Raw genomic sequence first — 14329 nt, 5'->3', positions numbered from 1 at the left:
CATTTCATGGCATGCTTGGACATGTGTTTTGAGCTACATTTTAAAAATCCAGATTGACATGGATAGAAGCTGAGGCTGAAAAAAAGAGACGCTGTTATAGACACACAGGCACATTTACACTCAGGGGATTAGTAGGAATAAATTCTGATCAATCCATCGATAGTTAAAAGAGTTTGAGCATCACTCTTTTCGTCCGTGCACTTTGACGTCCTCGCTTCGATCCTGTGAACAACTCCATCCCATCGTGGTTTGGCAGGGTGTGTATACTTTTATTAAATGCAGACCACGTGGACGAGCAGTCCGAGCTCACATAATGGCTTGTCATGGTTTAAGAATGTCTAGGGGGGGAAATGGGAAGAAAAGAGAGAGAGAGAGAGAGAGAGAGAGAGAGAGAGAGAGAGAGAGAGAGAGAGAGAGAGAGGGAGAGAGGGAGAGAGAGAGGAAATTAAACCACACCCTGGAGCCCTGGAACAGAATAGAACATCTCTGAGAAGAGAAAACAAAGGATGAATTTTAAGTCTGAAAAAAAGCTTTGAAAATGAAGCATTTTGCTGTTCGGGACGTTTTCCTTCGTCGATCCCTTTTGTGTCTACATTAAATATTTAATATACATTCAGCTCACAAAGCATCAGCCTGACCTACATGGGGTGTTGCTGTTCCAGCAGCAGGAGTGAGGTGGCGCCTGAGTCAGGGAAGATGAGAGAGTCACACACACACACACACACAAACGCCCACACACACACACACACACACACACACACACACACACACACACACACACACACAGGAGACAGGACCATGAGAGCCAGACGGACCTCAATATTCACACACGCACTAGTTTGCACACACACACACACACACATACATTTGCATATACACACACTCTCACTCTGTAACCTCTGAGATTTCTGTTTCTTTATTTTAACAGGCTTTAGTGTGGTGCAGGAATGAAGGGACATGCAACTTCATGTATGTACGGTGCATAAACACACATATATCTCTGTGAGTGTGTGTGTGTGTGTGTGTGTGTGTGTGTGTGTGTGTGTGTGTGTGTGTGTGTGTGTGTGTGTATGTACAGTACATGTATTCTGTACAGTATATCTCTGTGAAAATGAAAGCAGAGGCTCCACAAGGGGGCTTTGCTTTGCAGAACAGGCATGAGGTGAGAGGGAATCTCTCTCTCTCTCTCTCTCTCTCTCTCTCTCTCTCTCTCTCTCTCTCATCATGGCATCGTGTTCCTACCTAAATGTTGATTTGGCAGTTAACTACTGAGATGATGAAACACGGCTTTAACCTTTTTTGTTGCAGCTGCTTTCTTTCCCCTGCTAAAACAATATATGGAGGTACAAACATTTGTATGCGATCGAACAATAATAATAATAAGAAGAACAATAAGCTAATAAGATAAGCTGTTAGAGCTAAAAGGTTAAACTTTCTCTTGTGCTTCCTGCCAGATTCTGTCCCTGAATATCAGTGATGTGAAATAATTGTCACCCCCCAAGCATTCAGGTGTCCCTTTAAAAAAGGCTTTTTATGAGCATTCCAAACCACCATTTAAACAGGTTTTGTGGTTGCTAATAAATAGCTGAACTGAATCTCCACAGGAAGTATTCGCTGCTGGACTTCCTGTTTCCATGGTTCTTGTGAACCGTGTGACAGGAGGCCACGGGGTGGCTGTATTGTAGAGAGTCTCTTTAGCACACAAATGCGGAATCATGAAATGCTGCTCTGACGTTGGCCTGGTGTTCGTTCCCTGATGGAGACAATCTGCTGGAGGACGTGGTGTTTCCTCTGGAACAGACGTTACCTAAGAGGACTGAACCATGGGCTTGTTTTTTCCTCAGTCATTTCTCTGTGGCAGATTCATAGGACGAGTGGAAAACAGTCCTCTCGACAGTCTGGGTTCATGATGCAGCTTTTTTAAAACACTCCGTTATATATTCTCCAGCTGACTTGCACCAGTTTGTAAATGTTAAGGTTTTTAGCACAATTGGAGGTTTACCACAGTGTGTAGACACCGACTCTCATGACTCCTGTCTCACTCAGTGTTGGCAAATTGGTGACTTTATTTTAAAACAAAGTTTAGCAACAAATACAGTCACTTTTTTGTTTTTGCACTCCATAAGACTTACGTCACGTCTGTTGGTTATACGAGGTTTACTCAAAACACCGCCAGTTTGTAAAGCCAACACCCAATCACAGAGCACCATTGCTCCCAAACACCATCACTGATTACTGTTTCTCCCAATGGCCACCTGTGTTCTGAATGATCACCATACTGATCACAACTGATTTCAACAACCAATCCCTGATTACTGACTCCCAATGACCAATCACTGATCAATGACTCCCAATGACCAATCCCTGATTACTGACTCCCAATGACCAATCCCTGATTACTGACTCCCAATGACCAATCCCTGATTACTGACTCCCAATGACCAATCCCTGATTACTGACTCCCAATGACCAATCCCTGATTACTGACTCCTAATGACCAATCCCTGATTACTGACTCCCAATGACCAATCCCTAATTACTGACTCCCAATGACCAATCCCTAATTACTGACTCCCAATGACCAATCCCTGATTACTGACTCCCAATGACCAATCCCTAATTACTGACTCCTAATGACCAATCCCAGATTACTGACTCCCAATGACCAATCCCTGATTACTGACTCCCAATGACCAATCCCTAATTACTGACTCCCAATGACCAATCCCTAATTACTGACTCCCAATGACCAATCCCTGATTACTGACTCCCAATGACCAATCCCTGATCACTGACTCCCAACAACAATCCCTGATCACTGACTCCTAATGACCAATCCCTAATCACTGACTCCTAATGACCAATCCCTGATTACTGACTCCTAATGACCAATCCCTAATCACTGACTCCTAATGACCAATCCCTGATCACTGACTCCTAATGACCAATCCCTGATCACTGACTCCTAATGACCAATCCCTAATCACTGACTCCTAATGACCAATCCCTGATTACTGACTCCTAATGACCAATCCCTAATCACTGACTCCTAATGACCAATCCCTAATCACTGACTCCTAATGACCAATCCCTGATCACTGACTCCTAATGACCAATCCCTAATCACTGACTCCTAATGACCAATCCCTGATTACTGACTCCTAATGACCAATCCCTGATTACTGACTCCTAATGACCAATCCCTGATCACTGACTCCTAATGACCAATCCCTGATTACTGACTCCTAATGACCAATCCCTGATTACTGACTCCTAATGACCAATCCCTGATCACTGACTCCTAATGACCAATCCCTAATCACAGTTAGTGAAAACGACAAATTCCCTCGTTGTCCCACAGTGACTAAATCTCTAACCACAACTGATGACAAAAACTAATCACTGGTCATGGGTGTTCATTATGATCAAACCCTAATTATGAAACCCTAATTTCGGATATACATAAAGACTAATCCCTTATCAGAGGTGTTCACAGTGGGCGATCATAGGTGCTTCACAATGACTATAACCCTGGCTTTTGGTATTCACAAAATATTCTACCCTGAAAACTCCACTCTGCGTATAACATCTGCTTAATATGCAAATTTTCATGGTGATATTCAGTGAATATGCAAATTAGCTCAGGGCATCTGGGAACTTTTTGGGCCTGCAGTAGCTATACTGCTACTTTATACTGGTAAATAATATCAAATAAAATAAAAACGATCTTCTTCTTGTTCAGACACAATTGTTCTTTTATAGAAAGCCAAGGCTGCCAGGGGGATTTACACGTCAGGTGTGTGTGTGTGTGTGTGTGTGTGTGTGTGTGTGTGTGTGTGTGTGTGTGTGTGTGTCTGGATTTTGATGGTGATATTGGCGTACTATAATTCTTATCATACCTTCTTGGTTCATCTCAGCAGGAATGATGAATATCGTCTCTAAATGTGTGTAATTTCAAAATGTATCCAACCATTTCTTGTGTATTGAGCTTACTGATAAACAGACTACATTGCAGGGTGGATGAATTGTGTATTGTAAACATTATAATAATCAAATAATAATCAGGACTCTGCCTAACTCTGACGTTAATATGACATGATTAGTGTTAAAGGTGGGGTCACAGATTTTTGAGAAACGCTTCAGAAAACTGTGTCGGGACGACAAACTAAACAAAAATCAAGACAAACATGTAGCCAATGAGCAGAAAGGGGCGGGGCTTGTCAATAGAGTGTTCAGTGTGCATGTGTGACATTAGCAGAAAGCGGTTTTAACATCGACATGGAGGATAAAAACAAAGAAAGAAAGAGAAGAAAGACTTACGATAAGGCAAGAAGTAGGACGTGTTAATATAGGGTCAGCTTTCCAGCGCTGGAGAGAACTGAAGGAGCAGGAAGTTGGCCACATATTCACAGGTTGGAGTTTCCTGAGTCAATAACTCCTGAGCTAAACGCTGTTACTACACAAATAACACCTCTTTTCTATCGTAGTAATGTAGAGAGGCAGCTACAACCGCGTTTTGTGTAGTAACAGCGTTTAGCTCAGGAGTTATCGACTCGGGAAACTCCGATCTGTGAATATGTGGCCGACTTTACTTAAGACGCCGAGGCGCTTTTTTCCTTCTCGATAGGTGAGTAACGTTGGTTTTGCTTTGTTACACAGAACTAATATATGCCTTGTCCTTTACATGATTATGCTTGTGTGGCATTTTTGCTTGTTTGTTTATCTACAATCGTATTGTTCTTCCCTTCAGCTATGATAAAGACACATGTCTTTCCATTAGTCGCCTGGGTTACGTATGTATGTGTGGGCGGAGCTATCGATACAGGGGTGGGACCCATTTGGGTTAGGGGCGTGTTTGTTTTGGTGATTTTATATGTCAACATTGGCTTTCAAACATCGGAGACCCCACCTTTAACAAAGAGACATCATGTGTATTAGTCGACGTTTGTGTAAAAGTGAACAATGGCTGTTTATCCTTTAGCTTTATTACGATATGTTGATAATGTTCTCAACACTGGTTTCCATATAAAGATAGAATATCAATATAATTGAAAGTCAGATCACGGACACACAAAAAAAGGGAATTTAAAACTAAGCAAAACAAATGACACGATTAAAAGGAAATCATTTTCGAAACTCTGTATATTTCACCATGACATCAATTTAATTCAATCACTTTATTAGTAAATGTTAAGAAATTGAATACAGAGCTCCTTTGGAATGGCACGAGGATCTGATAGCCATACAGAGTTTTGTAGTCAAACTATTTAAAAATATTCGGTAAATAATAAGAAATACTGCACTTGGCTATTAGAAACTTTTTTCCATTAAAAATTTTTTTTTTTTTTTTTTTTTTTTGTAGAACCCTTGGAGAAGGATGAAGCTTTTATAGATTTTAGCTTTTATGATGAAAGAATCATTAAGTTTAGGAGTGCATACAAGGAAAAGTATCCAAATTCTCCAAGTGCAAGTACTTAACAGCAGGAAACTTTGTCCCGAAGAGCCACGAGGTTACGATAACCTTGTTATGAACACTGAGGTCTGACCAGGAGGCTGGAGCTACAAAACCTAGCCACAAGATCTACATGGCAGAAACTGAATCTCTGGATTTGAACCCTTTATAAATCGTGAGGCCTAAATTGAAGAAAGTTAAAGTACTCGGATGCTTGTATATCCAAATCCAGGTCCAGATTTCACCTATGATGTATAGTGAAGAGAGTTAGGACCAAACACCTGCTTTCTTTCAGGTAGTGTGAATTAAAGTGAACAAAGGAAGCTTGAGACATTTACAAGGCACTCTAATGATTATATCTATGAGAGAAGGGTGGCGATCAATTCTGGAGGTGTCTCAGGTGTAAAAAACGAAACAAAATAAAAAAATAAACCATGAAATTTGTCCGACGTCAGACGTCTGTTCTTCGTTTGTTTCAGTCTGACTTCTTTCTCCTGCCTCGTCACGAAGAAACCACGAGCGCGAATCCGGCCAACAGCAACTCGCCACGCGGAAAAGGGGAAGAAACAAGAGCAGAAGCAGATGTTAAAGCAAATATGTATCGTATGAATGCAAATGAAGAGGAGCAGAAGATGAAGATGAAGAAATGGAAGAAAGCAATCAGTTCATGCACTGCCCTTAGTGTTAGCAGATCAAAAGAGGAGAGAAGTTCATCAGCGTTCTGCTCTACATCAGCTGGGTTTGGACACACACACACACACACACACACACACACACACACACACACACACACACACACACACACACACACACACACCACTATGCTCACAGACACGTGTACAAAGAAACACAGCTGGGAGATGGATGAAACATGGAGGATGGAGAGATAAATCTGCGGGTTACATCAACTAGTACTTTTGTGGTTAGAATCATCGAATTGGCAGGTATCACATAGGGACAGTGAACACACACACACACATACACACACACACACACACACACACACACACACACACACACACACAGAAACTAGTTGTCCTGAAATGGACACCGAAAATCTATTTATGGAGTTAGCCGTCTCTTTTTCATTTTTTCTGTACTGTACTCGTGTAGTTGACCAGGAGTTCGTTGATATCAAGCTTCCGGTATTTTTTCAGTGTCACCGTGAAGTGGAGCCAATGCTGCTTCAGACCAGAGTTTCAGAACCTCGGGTAAAAAAAAAGGTGTTCTTCATAACCACGGCTTTTACAGTATATTACATGTGTGAAACATTATTTATTCCTTTTGGGTCCCTAAAGGATTCCTCCTGATGTCATCTCAGGGAGCTTTACCTCACCACCATCACCTCAGGCTTGCTCGCATATCAAGTATTTATATATTTCCATAGAAATAGAAATACAATTGAATTGTATTCAGTTGTACAGAACCCAGACTCCTACGTGATCCGGATCGGAACAAAGTGCAACTGTAAATGGAGCAAACATTCATTTCCAAATCTGCTGTTTGTTTGTTTTTTTTTAATAATAATATTTGTCAGTGGTTTAAAAGTTTGGCATATAAAAGAATACTCACTAACGACTACTGGGTTATACATGCAGACCTGGCAACCCACGTGCGGCTAGCTAATCGCACTCGGCCGAATCAACAATATAAGGAGTGACATCTCGAACACAACAGTTATGAGATGCACAAAACACAACAGCAGACCTGAGAGCGAAATAAATCACTAACATGCCTCAGAGGTAGTAAGAAAGTTTTCCTTCGACGATAAAGCGACTCAGGAGATGTCTTAGAAGGAGCGTAACAACAAACCTGACGCCAATGACGCCGAAAAACTTTGTACGAAGTGCAGACGAGGGGTTTTTTTCGGTTGTGTTGCTGTCTGTTGAAAGGAAGGGCGTGTGAGTTGTCTTTCGAAGCGTGTCAGATTTTCCTTGGATACACGAGGATAGGAATCAGACTGGAAACTAATTCTTTATACAAGAACCATGAGTATCAGGTATGTCTGGAGAGCTTGTTTAATGCGCCTCATTTATCAACCTTTAATACATGTGCAAATGTTTTCTTGTAAGCCAAAGCAAACTGAAAAAAAAAAAAACTTGCCAGGTTGATGCTAAAAGACTCTGCAACACTGATTTCCTTCATGTTGATGAATCCCAGTCAGCCCGAATAGCCAGGTGAGTTCACTATTCAGCTATGGATAGAGCTAAAGTGTGAAAGAGTGTCTCCTGATGAATAAAGCAGCTTTACAGAAGTTTAAAATTTATATATCTGAGATGATATGAGGAAGAAACCGTGAGAGGAACCAGACTCAGAAGTGAACCTCATCCTCATTGGATAGGAAACAATGTCAATGTAAATATAATGTCATCTCTACATCAGTATATAGTCCAGTGGAATTGTGGAACTAAAAACTTCTGAGAAATTAACAGGTCAGAGTTCATTACAGACTTAACACTAATTCCTTCCTGCTGAAGTCTTCAAATGTTCACCGAGGAAGACTCGGCCACAAAGCTGACCCAACGAAGCAGTAGCATTACAGTCTCCAGGCGGCCCCATCCACAGTAATCCCACGAGGCGCTGGCTGTCCGTGCAGATCAAACCCCAGATGAATGCACACCAAGTGTTCAGACTCCAACCAGAGGTACAGTAGAACATCAGGACTGGAAGAAGAAGTGATCAGACTAGGAACGCAGAACACCGAGTTACCACAGAGACAAACAAATACTTCTTTCTTTTTGAGGGTGCCATTACTTTTGCTCTTATTAAATGATCTATGATCTTTTCAACTTATACAAATACTGTTGTGAAAAACATCTCTAGCTGCTGGCCAAGAGAATGATCCTTACTCCTGTCAATCACAGAGATGTCAGCCAATCACGGGTGTTTGTGTGTACTCGCGTATGTGGAAGAGGGTAGAGTGCGTTTTGCTATTAGTGGGTTAGGAAACAAGTAAACAGAAAACAAGGCGATTTGCTAGCGTCTCATGTCTCAGAAAGCTGGTTTAAACCTGTAGTCTTCCTGGTTGGAAGGGCAGGAAGTTGGGCAGGAAGTCGGGCAGGAAGTTGGGCAGGAACTGGCTGGTGATCAGAGAGACAGATAGAATTCTTTATTTTGTCACATATTCATAATAGAACAATGAAATTCTTTCTTTAATTTCCCAGCTTTTGGAGGTTGGGGTCAGAGCACATGGTCAGCTGTGATATAACCTCCCCCAGAGCAGAGAGGGTTAAGGGCCTTGCTCAAGGGCCCAACAGTGGCAGCTTGAACCCCGATGCGCCGATCAATAACCCAGAGCCTTTACCGCTTGATCCACTTGAAAAAACATGATAAATGAGGCATTGTGTGTGTGTGTGTGTGTGTGTGTGTGTGTGTGTGTGTGTGTGTGTGTGTGTGTGTGTGTGTGTGTGTGTGTGTGTGTGTGTGTGTGTGTGTGTGTGTGTGTGTGTGTGTGTGGGTGGGTGGGTGTTGCTTGTATGAAAAGTATGGACATTCTTAGACTTTTATCATATTATTTAACACCTGCAGGCAGAAACTGACAAAAAAAAACATCTGCAAGTTTAAGCAGTTTACGGAGGAACATTGAAAAGGCAGCATTTCCAAAAACATCTGCTTGAGACCTTTCTGGAAGTTTCTGGAAAAACATTAGTGATGATAATAAAAGCAGATGCTCCCACCCTGACACATCCGATTGTGTAATGCTCAGAAAGCCAAGCGCTTCCTTTTTTTTTTTTTTTCCATGATTAGGAGAGGCATTAGGCAACGTTTGAGGAATCCTGAGATATAAACTTTGTCAGGACAGAAAGGGCCAGTGAGAGGGGAGTGAAGAAGAACGATCTTCATCCTGGTACTCGAGTACACTCAGGAATAACTCTCTCCTTTTCTACGATAAACCCTACACTCCACAGGAATCGGTTCTCCAATCGATTCTGTCTTTAAAGCACCGCAGTTCATCTCACAAGCCTCCAGAACAAATGAACGGGGTTCATTTTAAAGTACAGCCAAGCACACGATGTCAAATTCTCTAATCTGATTGGACGGCAGAGCGTTCTTTATACGTTATACGTTATATAACAGCTAATTAACAGGGACTTGATAAATTGGCAGATTTTTTAAAAAAAAAATGTACTGTTAACATAGTGTGTCTTTCTGTGAGAAAGATGTTTACTTAACATTAATGGATGTTAGTAAAAGGAGTCTCCAGTTCATCTTCAGAATGGAGAAGGCGAAGTGGCGTGATGACCTCAGAGCATCTGCACAACAGCAGGTCTTGGTGTGTAGTGATTAGTACCTACAATAAGTGCTCCTAGAAAGACAACCGTGTGAAGCGGCGACAGGGTCACGGACCCCCGAGGTCTGGTCCGATCGAACAGCAGAGCTACTGTAGCACAAACTGCTGAAAAAGTGAACGCTGGCTCTGATAGAAAAGAGTCAGATCACACAGAGCATCACAGCTTGCTGTATATGGAGCTGTGTAGCTGCAGAGCGTCAGCGTGACCATACTGACTCCTGTACACCACTGAAAGACCCTACAATGGTCACGTGAGCATCAGGACCGGACCACGGACTGATGGAAGAAGAAGAAGAAGGTCTGGTCTGGTCTGATGGATCGGGTTTTCCATCTCAACCTTGAGAAAAGATGGCACCTGGATGCACCGTGTGTAGAAGGCGAGCCAGATGAGGCAGTGTGATGTTCTAATGGGAAACCTTGAGTCCTGCATTCATGTGGATGTTACTTTGACACGTATCACCTGCATTAACATTGCTGCAGACCAAATCCACCTCTTCATGTTCCCTAACAGCAGTGTCGTGTTTCAGGAACTGTCTGTGGAACTTGACAAAGAGTTCATGCTGTTGATTCCAAATTCCCTGCTTACATCATGGTGTCAGATACCACAGCACACCTTCACAGGTCTTGTGGAATCCATTCCTCACAGCATCCGAGCACAAAGCAGAATACACCATATTAGGCAGGTGGTTTTCATTTGAATCTGTGAAGCGGGAGGATGAAAGGCAAGTCGAGAACATGATACGGCAGGGTTCACAGAATATGTTTCCCATTAACTTTTCACAACTTTGATGTACACTGAATAAAAGGAATTTCCCTGAATAGTAGCCGATTCAGACCGCACACAGACCTTCGTTTAACTGAAACCGATCCCAGAGAACGTCCCATAACACTGACCCTCTACAGAACGGTCCAAAATGCAAAACAGGGGGGATTTTGGCAAGAACATCGGGTTGTATCATTATCGACCGTCGTTAAAGAGGTTGCGCTCTTGCATATGCATGTGCTCGTCTTTTAATTGTGTGTATCTGTGGGAAAACAAAACGGTTGGGCGTCTTTTATACATCTATAAGGCTTGAAACTTTTAAAAGCAGAACTCCACCCAGTGAAACCGAGGCCTTTCCAGCAGGCAGAGCCCCAGAGCTGAGCCAAACAAAAGGTCAGCCATCTTTTTTTACTTCATCTGTTCAATAGTGTGTGTGTGTGTGTGTGTGTGTGTGTGTGTGTGTGTGTGTGTGTGTGTGTGTGTGTGTGTGTGTGTTTCTCTCTGATGGCTGAGTCCCTGGTAACACTGATTGCCAGGCGAAACACTTTCTTTGTATGTGTGAGGCCTGGGAATTCTGCCATTTCTTGACTTGTATTTATCTAAAACTAAAGTGTGTGTGTGTGTGTGTGTGTGTGTGTGTGTGTGTGTGTGTGTGTGTGTGTGTGTGTGTGTGTGTGTGTGTGTGTGTGTGTGTGTGTGTGGGCGGGTGTGTGACATCTACTACACTCTCCTTCTTTGTCTCTATTTGTTTTAGGTGCCAAAAGTCATCTAATCTCCAGAGTTAGCAGAGACCTGATTTGTGGTTTACTGTGTTTCCATCCCAAGAAGCTTCTTTTGTGTATTTTAGCATTTTCTTTCTTTCTTTCTTTTTTTTTTTTTTTAAGGCAATACAAACAAAAATTTCCCTTCAACCTGCAGATAAACTTTCTCATCTCCGTATCTCAGCCTCTCCGTCCGAAAGGTCTTCTCGCTGCTTTTACATGAACTCCACCTGCCATTTCCAGTCGTCCCGCAAAATTCCATGACATAAAGCTTAGCGATTCTTTACTGCTCGGAAATTGGACATTTTGCCAAAATTCCTGAAGATGGGAGACAAGTTGAGTCGGGGAAAGGGAAAAGATTAGAAACACAGCAGTGAAAGCGTCCATGTCTGCTCTCGCTAGAGAGAGAGAGAGAGAGAGAGAGAGAGAGAGAGAGAGAGAGAGAGAGAGAGAGAGAGAGAGAGAGAGAGAGAGAGAGAAAAGAGAAAGCTTTTTTACAGTATGTAGTAAATTCACAGGGTCTCAGTAGCGGATGGTGAAAACAATGTAGTTCAAAAATAAAATAAAATCCAGATTCTGAGAAATATTCAGAGAGTGTGTGAATCTACATCTATAATAATATTTTTATAACAATATTTTACCAAAAGTACTACTTTGCCACATCCACGTGATCAAACCAAGAAATGGTCTAATGCCCCTTTCCCACCGAGGCAGTTTGAGTGCAGGTTCGGAGCCAAATTTAGAACCAGTTCTTTCTTTTTCGACAGCCAAAGCACCGGCTCCGAACCAGGAAAAGTGGTTCTTAAGTAGCACCAAAATGTTGCTGGTCTAGACTTAAGAACCGCTTGCGTCAGGGGCTGTGGGCGGGGCTGTGGGCGGGGCTACTGTTAGCGCATTTGATAACGTACCTTAAGTATACTAATGTTTAATACACTTTTACTTTACCGCAATATGATCAGTTATCAGCACACATGATAGTAAGTAGCTACATGCTAAGGCTAAATTTTTTTCTGTGTTAACGATAAAATAACGTTATGTACTTTATCGATTATGACCTCCGTTTATACAGATTACACGGAGCCGCACGTACAAATTTTATTCGCCGCGTTTGGGTGTTAATGTAGGTTCGCAAAGCCATGAGCATTAACAGTAAAGTAACATCCGCCATTGTTCTTGTATTTGTGTTTGTCGCTGCTGCGCTAACGTTGCTGTGTAACGTGACACGTATACAGTGACGTCACACTCGGCGCTGTGATGCTCTCTAACCGATGTAAAGGCAAACCGGTTCTTAGAAGGTTCGCCAGTGGAACCAACTTTGATCCAGCACTAGTGCTAGCTCTGAACCAGCACCCAGTTCTTTCCGGTGGAAAAGAGGCATAGGGTTCATTTAGAGGCAGAGAAATTAAAGTGCTGTTCACTCTATCATTGCGCTAAACCTGACTTTTCCCTGGTGGTAAAATGTTGTGAATTATGAAGTGTAAATTGCCTTTTTCCCCAGGGTGATGAAACAGCATCAGAACGACCAGAACCCAGAGTTAAGCTCAGAGCTGAAAACTCATTGCAGGACCATGTTTCAACCTTCCTGAGATGTCCCAGCTGTCGTTGCGTTCCAATTCATGAAGGACTTGAATGTTGAAAAAGAAGATGCCAACTAAATGTGGTCTCAGAGGAGAACAACCTCCTAATCAACACACAAAGTAACATTCTACATACGCTGGATCTCCATATCTGAAGGCTTCGGCATTGAGGAGTTTCTCAGGAGCTCCTGGTTTCCCCGACTCTAACTGTCCGTATCTGACTGTAGAAAGGACATGATTCATAATAACACTCTCTGGTGTTTATAACAGTTTATTATCACACCCTCCAGTGTCACCCAAATGAGGATGAGGTTCACTTTTGAGTCTGGTTCCTCTCAAGGTTTCTTCCTCTTCCATCTAAGGGAGTTTTTCCTCACCACAGTCACCTCAGACTTGTTTATTAGGGATAAATACAAGCAATTTAAATATAAGTCTAATATTAATCTGGAACTTTTTACTATATTTCTTATGCTCTGTAAAGCTACTTTGAGACAATATCCATTGTTAAAAGCGCTACACACAAAAAAAAAACACCACAAGATCAATCCGCCTGTGTTGCCGACTGCAGAGTAACTAAGAGTGATGGAGGAAGACGAGAGCACAAGAGACTACAGAAGTGGAGCATGTCATCAAACACAATCTGGACATGGGGAGATTTGTCCATCAAAGTTTGGATAGAGAATATATTACATGTGGAAATGTGGGTATGCTTCCATTTTAGCCACATTTGTTTAAGAAAAAATAACACAAAACATAATCAAACTAATAAAAGTGAGACGTGTGTAACGGCCTACATGTGTAACACCAGACATGTGTAACACCAGACATGTGTAACTCCAGACGTATGTAACGCCCTACATGTGTAACACCAGACGTGTGTAACACCAGACGTGTGTAACGCCCTACATGTGTAACACCAGACATGTGTAACTCCAGCCGTGTGTAACACCAGACATGTGTAACGCCCTACATGTGTAACTCCAGACATGTGTAACACCAGACATGTGTAACGCCCTACATGTGTAACGCCCTACATGTGTAACTCCAGCCGTGTGTAACACCAGACGTGTGTAACACCAGACATGTGTAACTCCAGACGTGTGTAACGGCCTACATGTGTAACACCAGACGTGTAACTCCAGCCGTGTGTAATGGCCTACATGTGTAACACCAGACGTGTAACACCAGACGTGTAACTCCAGACATGTGTAACACCAGACATGTGTAACACCAGACATGTGTAACGCCCTACATGTGTAACTCCAGACATGTGTAACACCAGACATGTGTAACTCCAGCCGTGTGTAACACCAGACATGTGTAACTCCAGACGTGTGTAATGGCCTACATGTGTAACACCAGACGTGTAACACCAGACATGTGTAACTCCAGCCGTGTGTAACACCAGACATGTGTAACACCCTACATGTGTAACACCAGACATGTGTAACTCCAGCCGTGTGTAACACCAGACATGTGTAACGC

The sequence above is a fragment of the Tachysurus fulvidraco genome, chromosome 19 (assembly GCF_022655615.1).
Source record: "Tachysurus fulvidraco isolate hzauxx_2018 chromosome 19, HZAU_PFXX_2.0, whole genome shotgun sequence".
NCBI lineage: Eukaryota > Metazoa > Chordata > Actinopteri > Siluriformes > Bagridae > Tachysurus > Tachysurus fulvidraco.
This window is presented reverse-complemented; position numbering follows the sequence as displayed.